Genomic DNA, 17,340 nt, shown 5'->3' on the forward strand with positions numbered 1-17,340 from the left:
GTGCATCCTTTTGGGATCTTTTGAGCGGCCCACATCTTGACTCAAGATGGCAACTTAACCCTTACATAAGGTTTAATTAAGCTCCCTTCGCTTCTAGAAGTAATTCCAGTTTGGTCAAAAGCAGCATTTCTCTCCTCTGAAAGCGAGGGTGGGGTGGACGAACAGGGAAAAACCAAATACCCCCAACTCGTCCGCTCACCTAAGACCTTGCTGCATTCCATCCGTCAGTGAGAAATTAAAACAGCTCCCGAGTCGAACTTCCAATGCCTCAGAAGGAGAATTTCTGAAGAAAAATCCTTGCTGCCCAAGATGTTTGTAAATAGTGTCACGGTCTTCAACCTCAAAGGCCCCAGGATTCCTGAAGCCTTTGATAGTCTAAATTTAGCCATTTTCATAAACATTGCAGGCAGCGGGTTAATTTTTATTCCCTGGAGAGCCTCACACAGGCTACAAGTCCAGGAAGAATGTCAACTTTTAAGAAATATCCGGAGCCTTGCCAAGACTAAGAGCCAGATACCAGCTACGTTGGCTGACTTTCCATCTGCGTAATTTCTCCCTGTCCCTTGGAGGGACTGTGTGTTGCTTATAATTCAACCAAAAATTACTGAGCAGGTAATAGGAGCAAAAGGTCCCCTTTCGGGGTGCTGTGAGGGGAGAAAGGATGAGCTAGGCACGGGTCCTGCCTTTGTGGTTTAGTGAAAGAAAAAAGATACTATTCTAATCAATAAGGTGTGAGCGTGTTGTACACACGTGCATGTGTGCAAATGGGAAAACACTCCAAGGACAATTTCTTGGAAAGGGTAGTATTTAATCTAGATTTTAAAAGTGGATAGAAATAGCAGTGCCCGGGTGGCTCAGTCAGTTAGTGTTTGACTCTGGATCTCAGCTCCAGGTCTCGATCTCAGGGTCATGAGTTCAAGCCCCACCTTGGGCTCCACACGGTACCTGGAGTCTACTTAAAAAAAAAAAAAAAATATATATATATATATATATATATATATATATACACACACACCCACACATTTATATATATATTTATACATATACATATATATATAATTTATATAATTTTTTAAAAATGGATAGAAGTAGAGGTCATTTTTCTGCCTTTCTATTTTTCCTTTTTATTGCTGTGAAACTCTCCCCGAGCAGGGAAAAACAGGAAGGAAGTGAAGGCCACCGGGTTCTAAAAGTAACAGAGGACAAAAGCCTTAAAGCTAGAAAGTCCAAGATGGGTCATTCAGGAAAGACACGCTGTTACGATCTTACTCTGAAAGCATAGTCGGGAATTCACAGCTTTACTCGCCCGCGTCATGGTGTTTGAGCACACCACTAGGAGAAAACACCGTCACTCACGGAACCTTGACAAAGATGAAATAATGATCTAAAATAATGGCCAAGAGGGACCCCGGCTGGGTGGCTCAGTGGTTGAGCGTCTGCCTTCGGCCCAGGGCATGACCCCGGGGTCCCGGGATCGAGTCCCACATCGGGCTCCCTGCATGGAGCCTGCTTCTCCCTCTGCCTGTGTCTCTGCCGCTTCCTCTGTGTCTCTCATGAATAAATAAATAGTATCTTTAAAAAAATAAAATAAAATCATAATGGCCAAGAGGACCTGATGTAGAGGTGGCCTGACCACTTACAAACCCAAACCCTACTGTTTCCTGGCTGCATGACCTTGGGCAGATCCTACTTGATTTGAGAATAACGGTAGTACCTGCACGATAGGGATGTTGGAATTATGTGAGATAAATCTCTCTAAAAGTGGCTTGTGTGTGACGTGACAGATAGAAGGTGTTCCCTGAACATCCACGGTTGTTCCAACATCTGAGGGGGATCCTTCTGGGCCACGTCTTCCTGGAGCTACTGATCTGATCATTTGGAACTGTAGGATGATTTTTCAACTATGTAGTTTAATAAAAATGGTCAATCGTACCCACATTTCATCATTTTGCTGTATTTTACCACGTTACATTATCCAGGTTTGATCTTGAAAAGGGAACGCCAGTCAGAGAGACGAGGAAATTGGCTCAGTCCCCATGCCTTGCTGGAGGTTGGTGGCATCAGGCTAAATGCTAAAATACCCAACTTGACCCCATTTTATTTTTCACTATTTGATATAATCTATGAGATATTTTATCATCATAGACACATTCACTAGGATTCATTCTGTAACAGAAGCAGGAATAAGAAGTGTATTGTCTCATGGGAGGAAAAGTCCACACTAGATTTTCAACTGTGGCAGGACGCACAGGCCCAAGGATGTGACCAGGCTAGCAGCTAGTGGTCTCATGCTTCCCCTTGTGGCTTCAGGACCCAGGTGGTAGCAAACAGCTGCCAGCATCTCCATGCCTACATCTCAGAAGTGATTCCAAGTAAACTGCTTTGGGTCTAGGTGTCCATCCACAAACCCATCATGGTGGCCAGTGATGACATTATGACAATCAGCCAGGCCAGAGTCACAAGCTCATCACTCAACAAACCCCTTGGAGCACGAGTACCCTGGCCAAGAACCAATCACACATTTCACCACTGGCCCACGTGAGCCTTCCAGGCAAGCATGGAAGTAGAGCAGGTCCACAGAGGTCATTCAGGATCATGTTACCAGAAGAAGGGAAAGAAGGGACACTGGACAGGCCAAACAAACACTGGGCCTCTGAGGAACCTTGTACAAAATGAGACACCAAAGCGATAAAGATCTGATAATATTCAGAAGTCAGCCATTACTAGATGACGGAAGAGATATGTATTTTCTGGTTAATAGAGAGTTAAATATACATAGAGCTTCTATTTTCAAATAACAGGAATATAATCAAATGCTCCTCAAGTGTTGATCACCCTACGTCCACAATCTCTCTACCCAGGGTTACCTCTGTGCACAACCACTCTTGCTGCAAGAGACCTGCCCCATCTTTCCTGTTGTGCTCCACTCAGAAAGTGACGGGAAAAGAAACGAAATGGCAGAGAGGGGATTAGTTGGAAGGTGGCCAAAACCACAAAAGGGACCCGAACGAAGTTATTGAAGAACAGATATATTATCCGATTTGGGCCAAAGACAAAATGAAAATCCCCCAAATGAGGAAGGAACCACTGGTCTGGTGTCATGGGGAGAATGAGACTGAATCTATCAGAGGCCACCAAGCAGAGCCCAAGAACCACGCCATCAAGAAGGAAATAGGGATGACGCCTGGTGACACCCTTTGAGCCCCAGATCAAGCTAAGCCTGAAGCCCCATCCTGCTCAATATCTTAAAAGTGATGTGAACCAATAAATTCCCGCTTTAGCATAATCAGATTTTTTTTCCTTCTCTACCACTTGCTACCAAAAGGTGCTGAACTAAAACCACAAAGAATCTGTATTTTATCTGTATTTTTTCAAGCTATTAGCACATCCAACAATCAAAAACCCTGCCCTAGGGATCCCTGGGTGGCGCAGCAGTTTGGCGCCTGCCTTTGGCCCGGGGCGCGATCCTGGAGACCCGGGATCGAGTCCCACATCAGGCTTCCGGTGCATGGAGCCTGCTTCTCCCTCTGCCTATGTCTCTGCCTCTCTCTCTCTCTCTCTCTCTCTCTCTATGTGACTATTATAAATAAATTAAAAAAAAATTAAAAAAAAAAAAACCCTGCCCTACAAAGTGTTGAGGTTTCCATACTTGGAGAGATTCATGCAGAACCCAATCAAGCATCCATCCTAACCTCTGGAGAAGGATTTCCTTCCACATTGAATTAGTTTGAGGTCTTGGGGAGGCAAAACTACACAAATTCCAAGATCCGCTTCAATTCGAAAGTATCAGATTGACCGATAAAAATGAATGAGTCGGTGCCCAAGCTCTCTGGCTAGCAGGTGATCAGGCGACGCCGTTTCCTACTGTGTCCTCCCTCACCCGTCACCCTGCCGTGCTTGCCTGGTCATTAACCACTGATGTCTCACCTGTGAGTCACTCTTCCTCCTACTGTCCACCTACCCTCTGGCAATTCAGATTGCTAATGCTTATTTGAAGATATTCTGTTCAAAACTGCACAAGTACTTCACCAACTGCTGGCATCGCAGGGCTGGCGGGACACTCAGCACATGCAGCATTAATTGAGGGGCCCCCCAAAAAAGATGTTTTCCTGAGGAGGAGTCAGCAAACCCCAGAGGCAGTGAGAAGAGGGATTCACAGCTTTCTGCTAAAATAACAACTCCAAGTAGCATAGTTTCACTCAGGGCAAGTCTAATTATCACCTCAATGGCAGGAAGTTCAGATGTGTTATACACAGGCTCACCAATCCCCCACAAAGACCTGCTCCAGTAACGCACACTGCGCATTAATATTTATTTTTGCAGGATTAGCATGCATTAACCAAATGAGTAAGGCAGCAGGAAATAACTAATCTCCGACTTTTTTTTTTTTAATAAAGAAAAATCAGCCTATTAATGGTGAAAAATATACCGAGAGGCTCTTGGTTTTAAGGGCGATGTCCTACTTTGCATGCAGAATGAGCTTCTGGGCATGGTTGGCTAGAGCGACCTACAGATGAGAGCCAGCCCCCATCAAGGGCTGGATGGAGGGGCCCCGCCACTTGCCCCCACATTTGGAAAGAGAGACCCAAAGACCGCACTGATCGGGGCTACATGACGGGAAGACAGGAAATGGGGAGATGGGTGACATCTCTTTAAACTTTGGGCCAAAGGAAAAAAGCTTTTAATCAGAGGGCACTAATTCGCCTCTAGGCCAGCAGAACGAAAATAAAAATAAGAGACAGACTCACCGTCGTAAAGCATAACTGATTCGGTTTCTGAATCTTATTTGCTTAAAAATAATGTTCCGTCTTGTAAGCTGATATACGTACGGTTTGCTTGCTCTATTTGTTCACTTTCTTTCAATTATCTGCATACATAAAATGTGACAAGGGCTGCCTCTCTTAATTTATTTTTCTGATCTGATGAGCTTCATCCCACAGGCAGCAGAATCGTGAATGTCTTCCTTTGCACCAAAGCCAGCCCTGCTGTACACTCACAAACGAGGGGAAACGTGCATATTCAGGGTCTCTCTCTCCCTCTCCCTCGACCTGGCGGCCTTTCCAGGCTGGGGGTGGGGGTGGCTGCTGGGAAATGGAGAGAGGTCTGTAACCCCTGCCATAAGAGGGGCATACCCAGGACCAAGATGTGAGCTGAGTGAGCTCCAACAGCCTTCCCCTCTGGGGTCGTGGCCCTGCCTCGTTTTTAGCTCTTGGAAGACACAGCTCAGCTCCAGATAGCCAGCCGGCCACGAGGCACCCCCCGCTGCCAACTCTCCCCTCGGAGGATGGAGGATCTGGGGGAGAGTCGGGGGAAGGTGTGGACCCGATGCATGAAGGCAAATCCCTGGATGGGTAGGAGGAGCAGGCAAGCTGGCTGGATTTGTAGGATGGGCAGCGTGTCCACCAGGCAGGGGCACGGGGGCGCAGAGTGGAACAGGGGACCCAAAGACCGCAAGTCTATCCAGGTTCTCTGCTGCCTGGCCTCCAACTAAACATCCCCTTTCACGCCTTCTTTTCTAGGTTCAGAGACACCCCCTACCCCCACCCCGCTCACCTCTGAACACAGCTCCCACAGATTCAAAGTCCACCGCAGGGGTGGTGCGTGTCCGTCCCGTGTGCCAGGCTGGGCCCCAGGCAGCACCCCAGGGAGACAAGGAAGCCACATGCCCGCCTTGCAGGGAGCGTGGTCCGGCAGGAGAAGGGGCCACGTGTAGGTAATCAGGAAGCCAGCGCGCTGGCACCATCGTGCTCGGGCCCACGGCGGGGCTGCCAAGGTCCAGGCCATTCGAAGCTCCCTCGAGCTGTATTTCTGGCCCCAGAGGGCTCCGTGCACTAAATTAGTTATCATTCGGGGGTGTCTCCCCAGAGGCGAAGGGGAAAGCGAGGCTTCCTGATGCTGTGGTTAACGCACTGCCTCCTCCGGGGAGGCCTCCCGACGTCTTAGCTCACCCCGGGGCAGGGTGGGGGACAGCACCTGCTGTGGGCTGCAGTGTGGTCCCCACAAAATCCGTGTGTTGGAGTCTCAACGCCTAGTTGCCCCCAGTGTGACTGTATTTGGAGACAGGGCCTTTAGAGGGCAGGGCGATCCTGCTCAAAGGAGGCGGTGAGGAGGGTCCTGGTCCCACGTGCCCGCGTCCTTGTAAGAGGAGGGGACACCCCGTCCGGGACACGAGCTCCCAGAAGCGCAAGCCTGGGGCACAGGAGCCAGAGGGTGGCCGGCTGTGAGCAAGGAGGCCACTGTTGGGAGACGCCACCTGCCACCCCCTGACCTCCGACCTCCAGCCTGCAGAGCTGTGGGAAAATCAGGCCCCGCCACCTGGGCCCCGACTACCTCCGGGGCCCCCCAGTCCGTGGGGTGGGCATCGTTCCCTCTTCTCCTGCTTCCACCCTGAAGCCAGAAGCCTGATGAACTCACTGACCACAGGTCGCCACCTCGGCGGATCATGAGGAGCTGATGGACAGCCCTCCTGCACCCCGGCCGCCAGCACCCAGAGCCGTCACACAAAGCCTGGGTGCAGGAGCAGCTCGCAGGCGCCAGCGCAGTGAAGGGAGCCCCCCGGCACGTGGGCTGGGGGCCGGGGTGCTGGCCTGACGATGCCCGCAGGGGTGCACCCCACTCGCAGGCCTTTAAATCCCACCCACCCCCATTCCCACCTGGTTTCCCAGAGGCTTTTGGATGCTCCGGGCTGCACCCCCTGGCTGGCTCCCACCCTGGCTCCTGCACCTCCTGCCCCCAGGTCTACTCCCCAGGCTGGGGGCACACCGGGTGCCCCAGCCCATGAGCCGCCCTGCACCCTCTGTATGCGGCACAGCACACACTCTTCAAAGCTCCCTTCTCTCCACACCAAACCGCCCCCCCCAGTGGAGAGCGTGGGTCTCCTGTCCACCGGGGTGTCCCCCGCACGGACCCAAGCCCCGCACACCCCCGGCTCCACATACGGTCCACGGTCAGCCGCACAGGCCGCGTGTGCGCTCCTCGTGGCAGGGCTGGAGAGCCAGGGGAGCACGCCACGTGGCCCATCTGGAACGCAGTCTCTCTCCTAGCAAGGACGGCCGGGGAGGTAGAGACAACCCCAGGGCGCCTTCAGGCGGAACAGAGGCAGATGAGCACTCAGCATCGCGGCTGAAGTGCCCTGGGAGAGGAGCACCCTGTACTGTGGCATCCGACCCCCTGGCCTCCCTGTTGCACCACAGCTTCGGGGTCACACGCGCCTTTGCGTGCACACGGCACCCAGTGCACACCGGGCCCGACGGCCGGGACGGGTGAAGGCTTTCCCAGCTCTCGGGAAGCACGTCCAGGCTTCGTGGACCCCACGCTCCCTCGCAAGTCGTTGTCAGATCCAGCGTGTCCCACATCAAGCCCCCTCCTTGCACCTGTTCTTTTTCCTTGCGGCCTTCACTGCGACACAGTTTTGCGTCTGGACAATAAACCGGAACCTGCCTCAAGGGCAGGGAACGACACATGATCATAAATTGAAACCTTGCAGGTTGGAAAGAGGCCGCTGGAGGCAAAGAGCTGCCGGAGGACCGGAGGAGGCAGGTGCGGGGGAGGCTCTCCCAGCAGCACCAAGACCCGCAGGGCCGGGCCCGGGAAGACCCGCCGCTGGGGCGGCTCTGCCCACGTCTCCACCTGGGCCTGCGGAGGGATCGCACGTCCTCCTTGGAGGCCTTAAGTGCTCATCTTAAGACGAAATCAGTGAGTGAACCCTCCGGGGTGCGTGGCTCCACGGAATGTGAAATGCAAGGCCTCTTCCGTCGGAATTGCCTGCAGGAGGAATCGCGTTCTTCGGGGCTGCCCCCGCCCCCCGGGTCACTTTTCTGTGATTTGCTATAACAGATCATGGCCAATTTGGGACTCAGAACAACAGAACTGGATTCTCTCCCGGCCCCGGAGGCTGCAAGTCCACAATCAAGGTGCTTGCGGGGGTCTTGCTCCCTCCGAGGGCTCCAGGGGGCACCGTCCTCCCTGCCTCCTCCAGCCCGGGGGGCGGTCAGCACTCCCGCGGTCACATCACCCCAGTCTCTGCCTTCCTTGTCTTCACGCGGCGTTCTCGTCCACGTTTATGTCTTCCCCTCTTCTGGCCCCACTTGCCATTGGCTTTAGGTCCCACTTGGATCATCCAAGATGAAACCAGCACTCAATCTCTTTTTCTTTTTTTAATAATTTTTTAGAGATTTATTTATTTGAGAGAAAATGAGAAAGAAAGAGAAAGAGAGAGAGCACAAGTGTGGGGGTGGGGAGAGGCAAGGAGAAGCAGCCTCCCCGTCTGAGCAGGGAGCCCCATGTGGGACTCGATCCCAGGACCCCAGGATCACGACCTGAGTCGAAGGCAGACGCTTAACCGACTGAGCCATTCAGGAGGCCTCAGCTCAAGATCCTTATCCTTGATCACATCTACAAAGACGCTTTTGCAAAAAAGGTCATATTCACGGGTTCCAGTGGTTGGGTCAAGGACAGAATCTTTGTAGGAGGTCACCATTCAACCTACTGCTAGACATTTCACCGATGTCAAAGGGCGTCTGTTATTGCCGTGACTTGGGGGGGGGAGGGGTGGAGGGTAGGACGTGCTGCTGGTTCCGAGACACAGGGGCCAGAGACACTGCTGAACCCCCCACAACAAAGAATGATCCAACCCCAAATGCCAATAGCTGCAAGCTTCAGAGACCCTGCCTTAGAGCTTTAGAGCACCTGCTAGTCCCTGGTCCTTAGAGATTCCTCACCGCACACGTCTTGTTACCAGCGAGGCCCCCCCAGCCACCCCCGATCGACCCCCCGAAGCGCTACCTCTCACCACCGCAACTGCGTGCTGAGTTCCCCGGAGCACCCGTCTTCGTGGAAATCCCCTTCCGTGTGCCCTCACCCGGCGATGTCTGCCTCCGGCTCCTGACACACACACGTACTACACCGACCACAGGCTCCAAGGGAGCGGGACACTGTCCCATTCAGAACCGCACCCCTGTGCTGAGAACGGAGCGGACGCTCCATAAACACTTCCCGATGGGAGCGTGGACGAATGAGCGAACCCCGAGGGAGGGCTTGGCACCCAGAGGCACCCTCCGCACCATCCCCTCCTGCAACTCCTCAACGTGGCAGTGCCTTTGGGGTGATGCGGCTTCAGGGACCGGGCATATATGGACGCCTTCTCCTCTACAGGCCCTAGACAATAAGAAAATATTTTTCTTCTCTGTCTGCTGAGTTTAAGTCCACACAAGAGGTTTTTGTTGTTGTTGTTGTTTTAATTTTGTTTATTTATTCATGAGAGAGACAGAGAGAGAGGCAGAGACACAGGCAGAGGGAGAAGCAGGCTCCCTGCAGGGAGCCCAAGGCGGGACTCGATCCCGGGACCCCGGGGTCAGACGCCCTGAGCAGGAGGCAGACGCTCCACCGCTGAGCCACCCGGGCGTCCCCAGTCCCCACATGAGAGTTTAATGCCCGTCTGTGCTGTGCTCAGGATTGCCATGAGTGCCCGATACCACGGATGCGGTTGAAGGCACATTCCTGACAGTTCGGGGGCTAGAAAGCCCACGATCCAGGTGCCGGCAGATTCGGTGCCTGGGCCGGGGGTGGGGGGCTGCTCCCTGGTTTACACATAATCATCTTCCTGATGCATCCTTGCAGCAGCGGGAGAGAAAGCGAGCCGTCAGGCGCCTCCACCTCCGAGGGCACCGATGCCGGCGCCACCCTCACGGCCTCATCTAAAACTCGTCACTCCCAAGGCCGCACCTCCCGACGCATCCCACCCGGGCTGGGGCCCCACAAATGCATTTTGAAGGAGCACAAGCACTCGGTCACAGCAAGTGCTGAAGTCATCACAGGAGAGAGAGACCGAGACCTTGGCCTGAGTCTGGATGGATGGGGAGGGTTTGTACTGGGGAGAGCTCTTCCAGGGGGGCAGCCGCATGTGTGGGGTCCCGTGGAGCCCCCGGGTGAGGGCAGCAGCATGGACGGGTCGAGGTAGAGTCCAATCACCACCACCTTGACCACTGGGACCGAGAATGTGTTTGATCCATAGGTACTACGGGGCCCCTGGAGGCTTTTGGGTTTTGTTTTTGTTTTTGTTTTTTAAGATTTAGTTTTCTTAGAGCAGTTCTAGGTTCACAGTAAAATTGAGCAGAAGGTACAGAGACTTCCCACTTCCCTGCACCCACTCCTGCACGGCCTCCCACTGCCAACATCCCAACATCCCCCGGCAGGGTGGCAGGTGCCCTTGCCACCGCTGAGGACGCCGCGCCGACGCGTCCCTACCACCCGGAGGCCAAAGCTGACATTAGGGTTCACTCCCGGTGTTGTATCTTCTGTGGGTTTGGGCACAATGACAGGTGTCCGTCATCACAATATCAGGGCAGTGTCGCTGCGCTACAAATTCTCTGTGCTCCGAGCATTCATCCCTCCACCTACCCACCTGCCAGGCACCCCAGGGGCAGCCAGTGGGCAAGAGACGTCTCATAGAAACAGAACAGCCGGGAAAGGGGAGAGGGGGATGCAGAGAGGGACCCCTACTTGCATTGCAGACGGTGGCAGCCACCTAGGCACAGAACGGTCAACTCCCCTGGAGCCGACGACTCCCCCCTCACTTTTCCCTCCTGGCCTCTCTCATCTCCTCGCCCCTTCCAAGCAGCTGGATTCTCACCTCAGCGTCCACCGGATCGCCCACGCGCCGTGGAGTGGTGCTCTCCGCTACAACCACCCACTAATTTCCATTGATGAAAACGGGAGCCCCCGATGCGCTGGAGGGAGTGCAGGTGAGCAAGGCCGACACCCCCTCCCCCACACCGATGGGTCTACACTCCTTCATTTAGTTAAAACCGGGGGCCCTGGGCACCCCGGGTGGCTCAGCAGTTTAGCACCACCTTCAGCCCAGGGCGTGATCCTGGAGACCCGGGATTGAGTCCCACGTCGGGCTCCCTGCATGGAGCCTGCTTCTCCCTCTGCCTGGGTCTCTGCCCGCCCCATCCCCCTCTCTCTCTCTCCTTGTGTGTGTCTCTCATGAATAAATAAATAAAATATTTTTTTAAAAAAAACGGGGCCCTGACACTTCATGAATGCAGCTTTGCTGGTGGGGGGGTGGGGAATCACACTGCATCTCATGTTATTCATTCAGAGAAGTGTTAGGACGCAGGGAAGCGGGGCTTCACCCTTTGTGGGAATATGGCAGTGAAAACCCCAAATATACAGTTGTCACCACGACAAGAAATTCGGGTTGCCAGGCTGTGGCACAGGAGTCGCAGGGAATACCTGGCTTAGGCTTTGGCACACACGGCACCCCCCCACCCCACCCCGCCCGCCCCAGGTACGTTTTGCATCTCCTCTAGGTCCCAGAACCCTCTGCCCACCGCCCATGCCCCAGCTTTGCTCCCAAGCACCCCTCTCTTGCTTATCAAACCAGCCGGGTGGAGACACCCTCTCCTAAAAGATCACGAGTCGAGTTCTTTGCATCCAAGCAGGGAAAAGCAAGTATGTCACGGCAGAAACAACCACAACCAGAAAACAAACAGGAGCGGCAGCACCGAAGGCCGGCACTCCAGTCGAGCAGGACGTATCACAGGCACATTGAAAAAAGCAAGGGCGGAACATTCTAGATCTAAAGGCGTGATCCTGCAGAGAGTTACAAGCCCACGGAGAGAGTGTGTTTACAGAGAAGGCTTCAGAAGGACCATCGATCTCAAGGATTTTGAGACACTCACCGCTTCAAACTTACAGACCACGGAGATCACAAAAAGGAAGGCGGTAGGCGCGGTCTGCTAATTTATAACCAGAGCCTATTGCTTCTCCTGCGACATAAAAAATAATAAAAATAAAAATAAAAATAAATAAAGTAGACTATTCCTCTATTGCCATGGAATAGAATAGAGAATGTGAGCTAGGCTGGGCGAGCAACTATCTCCTGGAGCCTCAGTTTCCCCTGGTGTCAGGTGGGAGGGGAGCCTCGGGAATGAAATGGGATGATGCGAGTGGGGATGCTTTGCCACGAAGCACATATACTCCCAAGGGGCCACTTTCCGGATAGAAGAAAACACTGGGTGCAGGCAAAAGAGGCACAGGTTTTTGGCCACAGGAATGAAGCTCAAAGAATTTTGCGTTCAGCTGAATCCTTCAAATCTTGCCCCAAAACTGAGTTGTTTTGACATCCCCTCTTTTTCTGCCCCACCACCTGGAATCATAAATCATAAACTCTTTCCTCTGTTGCATCAAAAGACCTTCAGAACCCGACCACCTGTCCCCACCTCCAGGGCCGGTGCCATCGCCGCGGGGCTCGGTGCCAAGGGCTCCACGCTGACCTCCCTGCACCTGCACTTCCCGCCAGCAGCCCCCGGCCCCACGGCGGCCCGAGCCACACTGTGTCCCTCCTCTGCTCAGAACCTTGCAGAGGCCGCTCTTCCCAGAGATCTGCCCCTGCCCCCAGTCGCTGCCCTGACCCCATCTCCTACCACATCCTGCGCACTCGGTTCCAAACTCACGAGCCCCCCTGCAGCTCCTCCAGGATGCCAGGGGTGCTCCTGCCTCTGGGCCTTAGTGCCGGCTCTTTGCTCCATCTAGAACGTGTGCTGCTCAGGTGGCTCCCGTTCTGACCACGGTGCCAAGAAGGCTGCCATGGCTCCGGATTAGACACCTTCCTGGAAGCCTCCTTGGCGCTCTGCTGCTCTCAGCGGTTCCTGTGCCAACGTCTGACTCCATCACAGTGGCAGAGATGACGTTCTGATTAGCTGAAGCCTGGGTCAAATGCTTCGTGAGTTGGGGGCGGAGGCCCTCCGAGGGCACACGGGCCGAGAGTGAGAGGCGAGGTGAGACACAGTTATCAGCGGAAGGCTGCCTGGGTACCTCCTCTGTCCCGAGAACACGGGCAGTGCCGTCCCACCCCCCCTGGGTAATCACAAACCCACGCACCCACTGCTCCGTAAGAATACAGCTCCCGTTAGCCCTGGGCCCGGTGAGGAAAGATGAGGAGCAAGCACCCAATCTTCTAACCCAGTCTTCAGCTCAGCTGAAGGCCAGACCTTTGGAAGAAAACCAAATATAAGGGCAAGGAGACTGTCCCTCTTTTTTTTTTTTTTTTTTTTTTGGAAGCCCGTCCCTCTGATCGCTCTCCTCTACTTCCCCGTTTTGTGCCTGTGAACAAGTTACTTAGCCCGTTTCCTCATCTCTGATCTCGGTTTCCTCATCCCCAGCAGGGCTGCCGGGAAAACGAAGTTGGGTCCCGCACCTAAAGCCCGCAGAGCGGTGCCCGGCACGCGGCAGGGACCCACTGATGGTTAACGACGATTACCGTTCTTGGTGTTACCAGCAAGAGGCCACAACCCACTTAGCGCAGAACTGTGTCTTTTTTTCTTTTTTAAGATTTATTTCTTTATTTTAGAGAGAGTGAAAGAGTGAGAGAGAGAGAGAGAGAGCACGAGAGGGAGAAGCAGAGGGACAGGGGGAGAGAGTCCCAAGCAGACTCCATGGTGAGCGCAGAGCCAGGCTCGGGGCTCGATCTCATGACCCTGACATCGCGATCTGAGCTCCGACCGAGAGTCAGATGCTTAACTGACCGAGCCCCCGGGCGCCCCCCGCTGCAGAACTAAGTCATATGACAAGAGCCGGAAGTGTGCGACGTGATTTGGCCCGGGACTCTCTATGTCTCCCCGGGGAGGAAGGTCGTCCTTGGGTCTCAGCACCGGAGACCAGACTGGAGCAGACTGTCGCTAGCCAGTCAGCTCGTCGCACTGGTCCTGTCTGGTGCTGGCTCATCAACAGAAGGCTGGGGCTCTGGGGTCTATGCCGAGCAAAGTGGAAGATGGGGGGGCGGGGGGGAGAGCCGCCCCTAAGGGCGTTGGCATCAACACTCGGAGAGGCTCTGCCCCGTGGTCCAGGTGCCGAACAACGGAAGTGAGCGCTGTGACGCGTTCACACCAAACTGCCACAAACGCCTCCTGGCCCTTTGCCGTCTGACTCCGAAGTGTCCGAGCAGGGAAGGTAATGACCCCGACACGGTCGGCTTCAACCCCTGATCTGCCTCCAGCCCCCAAGACTCGGATGAGGGTAAGAGGCCCAAGCCCGCCCGGCGGCAGCAGGTCACCTGAGCTTCCGAGCTGAGCTTCTAACATGACAAAAGCCTGGGGACAGGGAAGAAATGCCCTCCCCGTTGCCAGCCAGGTGGGGTTGGCCTGTTCCCCTGAAGGCCCTGGCTTGCGGTTCTGTTTGCTGAGTCCCGTACGTCAAGTTTCACGTCCTCCAAAGGTTGAGAATCACTGAGCAAGAGAAAGAAAGGAGCCGAAGGGAAGTCTGTAGGCTGGCATCTGAGCCTTCAAGCCACCTTGCCTTTACCATAATGACCAAACCCCAGATGGTGACAAGCAGGGGGTTGGGGAGCATGAGTAGCACAGTGCTGCTCGACTATGGGGTTTGACCCATTCTGTATTAAAAACTCACGGAGCCTTGGGGCGCCTGGGGGCCTCAGTCAGTGGAGTGTCTGTCTCTTGATGTTGGCTCAGGTCATGATCTCAGGGTCGTGGGATGGAGCCCTACCTCGGGCTCCACACTCAGCAGGGAGTCTGCTCGTCCCTCTCCCTCTGCTCTTCCCCCCTGCTCTCCCTGGCTCGCTCTCAAATAAATAATAAATTTAAAAAAAATCAAGCTACAGATTCATTTCTTGCTGCAGGATTAAGCAAGATTGCATGTGTAAAGAAGCATCTGGCACAGGACCTGGTACCTGGTAAGTAGGCGATACACGCGAATTCTGAACGTAAAGCTTGCGTTTCCAGTAGTCTTTGGAAAACTGTAGAGAACGTGGCTGCCTGTCCTTGCAGACTGGGATTCCCTGTGCCCCATTGCCCACCATACAGCTGTCCCACACACACCCTGACGTCCTGTCCCTCGGTGCCCTGGGGAAGGTTCCAGAGTCAGCAGAAGAGTAGCAGTGCAATTCTCCGCCGAGCTCTCGTGTAGGAAACCTCGTGGTAAACTGGAGAACAGTACACCCCAATCATCACCCGTCTGGCCAAGGGGGCCGAGCTGGACCCTCTTGAGTTGGTTGCTAATTAGCCGATGTTTGCACGCTCACCACGTCGGGGGGAGGAAATGAAAGATCAGAGAGGCCAAGTGACTTGGCCAAGGTCACTCTGGGGTTATGCTCAAGGTCACAGTGGTGGAGCTGGGATTCGGTTGGGTGAAGGAGATGCCAGTCTTCCTCCGTCACCTGCCCACACCCTGACTGAGACCTGCTGAGCCTCCTCCACACAAAACACTGAGAACTGGATTGTGTCCCCCAAAATCCTACACCAGAGCCTAACCCCCAATGTGTGGAGGTGGGGCCTTTGGGACGTAATTAAGGTTAGATAAGTCACGAGGGCACCCCGTGGTGGGAAGAGTGGCTCTAGAAGGAGGGAGAGAGGGAAAGAGAGGCGTGCGAGCTCGCCTGGAGACCCAGCGAGAAGGCGGCTGTCTACAGCCAGGAAGGGCGGCTCACCAGAAACTGCATCAGCGGGAACCTTGACCTTAGGCTTCCAGCCTCCAGAACTGGGAGAAATAAACGCCTGTTGTTTAAGCCTCGCCCGTCCGCGGCATTCGTTTCTGCAGCCTGGGCTGGCTCAGAGCTCCACAGAGCCGCCAGGCGTGGGGCCTGTCCACGGCCCGTGTGGATGCCAGCCTTCCCACCTGCGAACACCGCGCGGACTGATTTACCCGTCCTGGCTCTTAGCCCCCTCGTCTCCATGTGGGACTAGACACACCTGCCTCACGGCGTCATCCTGGGCACGACGCTAGAAATGCTCAGCATTTGGCAGCACGCCATGAGCTCTCAGGAAGCGTTAGATCAAAACTAGGTGGACGCGGGTCTAAACTGACACTGGGTCATCCCTTCGGGGGGGGGAGGGTATTGAAAGTCACTACTTAAGGGACAACCTGGTATCCGAAAGGAAAAATCCATCGGCCCATTACCATGATTGACGGTAAGCCGGAGAGGGCGACAGGGCGGGAGGTCCCAAGGAAAGGCCCCCAAGCACGGGGCAGGCCCCAGTGTGCAGGGGGAGGCCTGGGGGTGTGGGTACATGATCCTGGTGCCTGGAATCATGGGGTTCCAGAGAGCTCCAGGCCTCACAGGAGAGAGTGGCATCAAAACCTGGAACCACCTCCTTCCTAAGTCAGGAACCCCCTGGGGCCACATCCTGACCCCCCAGGGGTAGAAGGCAGCCCCTTCTAGAAGGACGTCTGCTTTGCCCAGGTAGCTGGAACCCAGCACTTCAGTCACCCCATGTGCTGCCTCCATGGCCTGGACGTGACCAAGCTGCCTAGACTGTGAGGGACCGAGGGGTCCGGGTCGGTCCTTGCCCGCATCACCACGGCCCAGAGCACAGGGTTTCTGAGAGGCTGACCGCACTGTGGGGAGACGATTCTCGGCGTCCTTCCTCCTCGCCCCATACGGGGAGGCCTCAGAGGACACAGTGCCTTCACCTGGCCGTTCACGCTCAGGTGCAGGGAACCTAACCCCCCACTGACATTTGCCCTCCTTCCCACACTAGGAAGCAGGTCCAGGGCAACCGACGCCCGTCAGACTCAGGCCTCAGGTCACTGGTGGCCAACAGATGTCCCCACTGTCTTCTTGAGCGTTTCCACTGGTGTTTGAGAGCTTCCACAGTGCAAAGCCCTTGTCATGAATGATTTCATTGGGTTTTCAGCAAAACTCTCATGGAACAGGAGATCGGGCTCAGGAAGCCTCAGTGGTTGCCCAGGGTCACCACAGGGCTAGTCAGTGCGGAGGCACCGCGGTCAGGACCCCAGCCTCTGCAGCCCGCCTGCCTGGGTCCTCGCCTCAGACCGTCCACTCAGTAGCGTGTAATTCGGGGAAAGTGACTTAACCCCTCTGAGTTTCCATTCCCTCATCTGGAAGACAGGGGAAACCCACTCAAACATGGAAAGATGCTAGAGAGATGCCAAGCACAAGGTAAGCATCTAATAAATGGCATCGACGGTCACCCCCATTTGTCTGACGTCGACGTCCTGGTAACTGTGCATCTGCCTTTTTGTGTGAACGTTCTCTTTGAGTCACTATCCGTGTAACACAGCATTTGGAGGGCTGAGCTAAGAAAGTGGCGCAGTGTTGGCTCTTCCTTCCCCATTATTCCTTAGCTGCATGTCACAGCGTTGACAGGGCATTTGCCACCAAACATCTGCATTCTCTGCCAGCCCCAGCTCCCAGAAGACGGTAATTGCATTGTTCTTATGCCAAAGAGACAGCTGAGGACCAAGCAAGTCCACTGCTGGGATATTACTTAGCCAGCCCTGACATTGCACAGGGCCGTCCCCGATGCTGAGGACAGGAGGGCGTGAAGGAAGGAGCATCTCCCCAGAGACAAATCTACACGT

At 54.6% G+C, this 17,340-nt stretch overlaps 1 protein-coding gene across 1 annotated transcript in view; it reads right to left on the reverse strand.

The window, feature by feature from the left end:
• KAZN (kazrin, periplakin interacting protein) overlaps nt 1-17,340 on the reverse strand; it is a 1,014,069-nt gene that overhangs the window by 817,574 nt on the left and 179,155 nt on the right. The gene's annotated exons all lie outside the window — the stretch shown is intronic.

Source organism: Vulpes vulpes, chromosome 2 (genome assembly GCF_048418805.1).
Source record: "Vulpes vulpes isolate BD-2025 chromosome 2, VulVul3, whole genome shotgun sequence".
Classification (NCBI taxonomy): Eukaryota; Metazoa; Chordata; class Mammalia; order Carnivora; family Canidae; genus Vulpes; species Vulpes vulpes.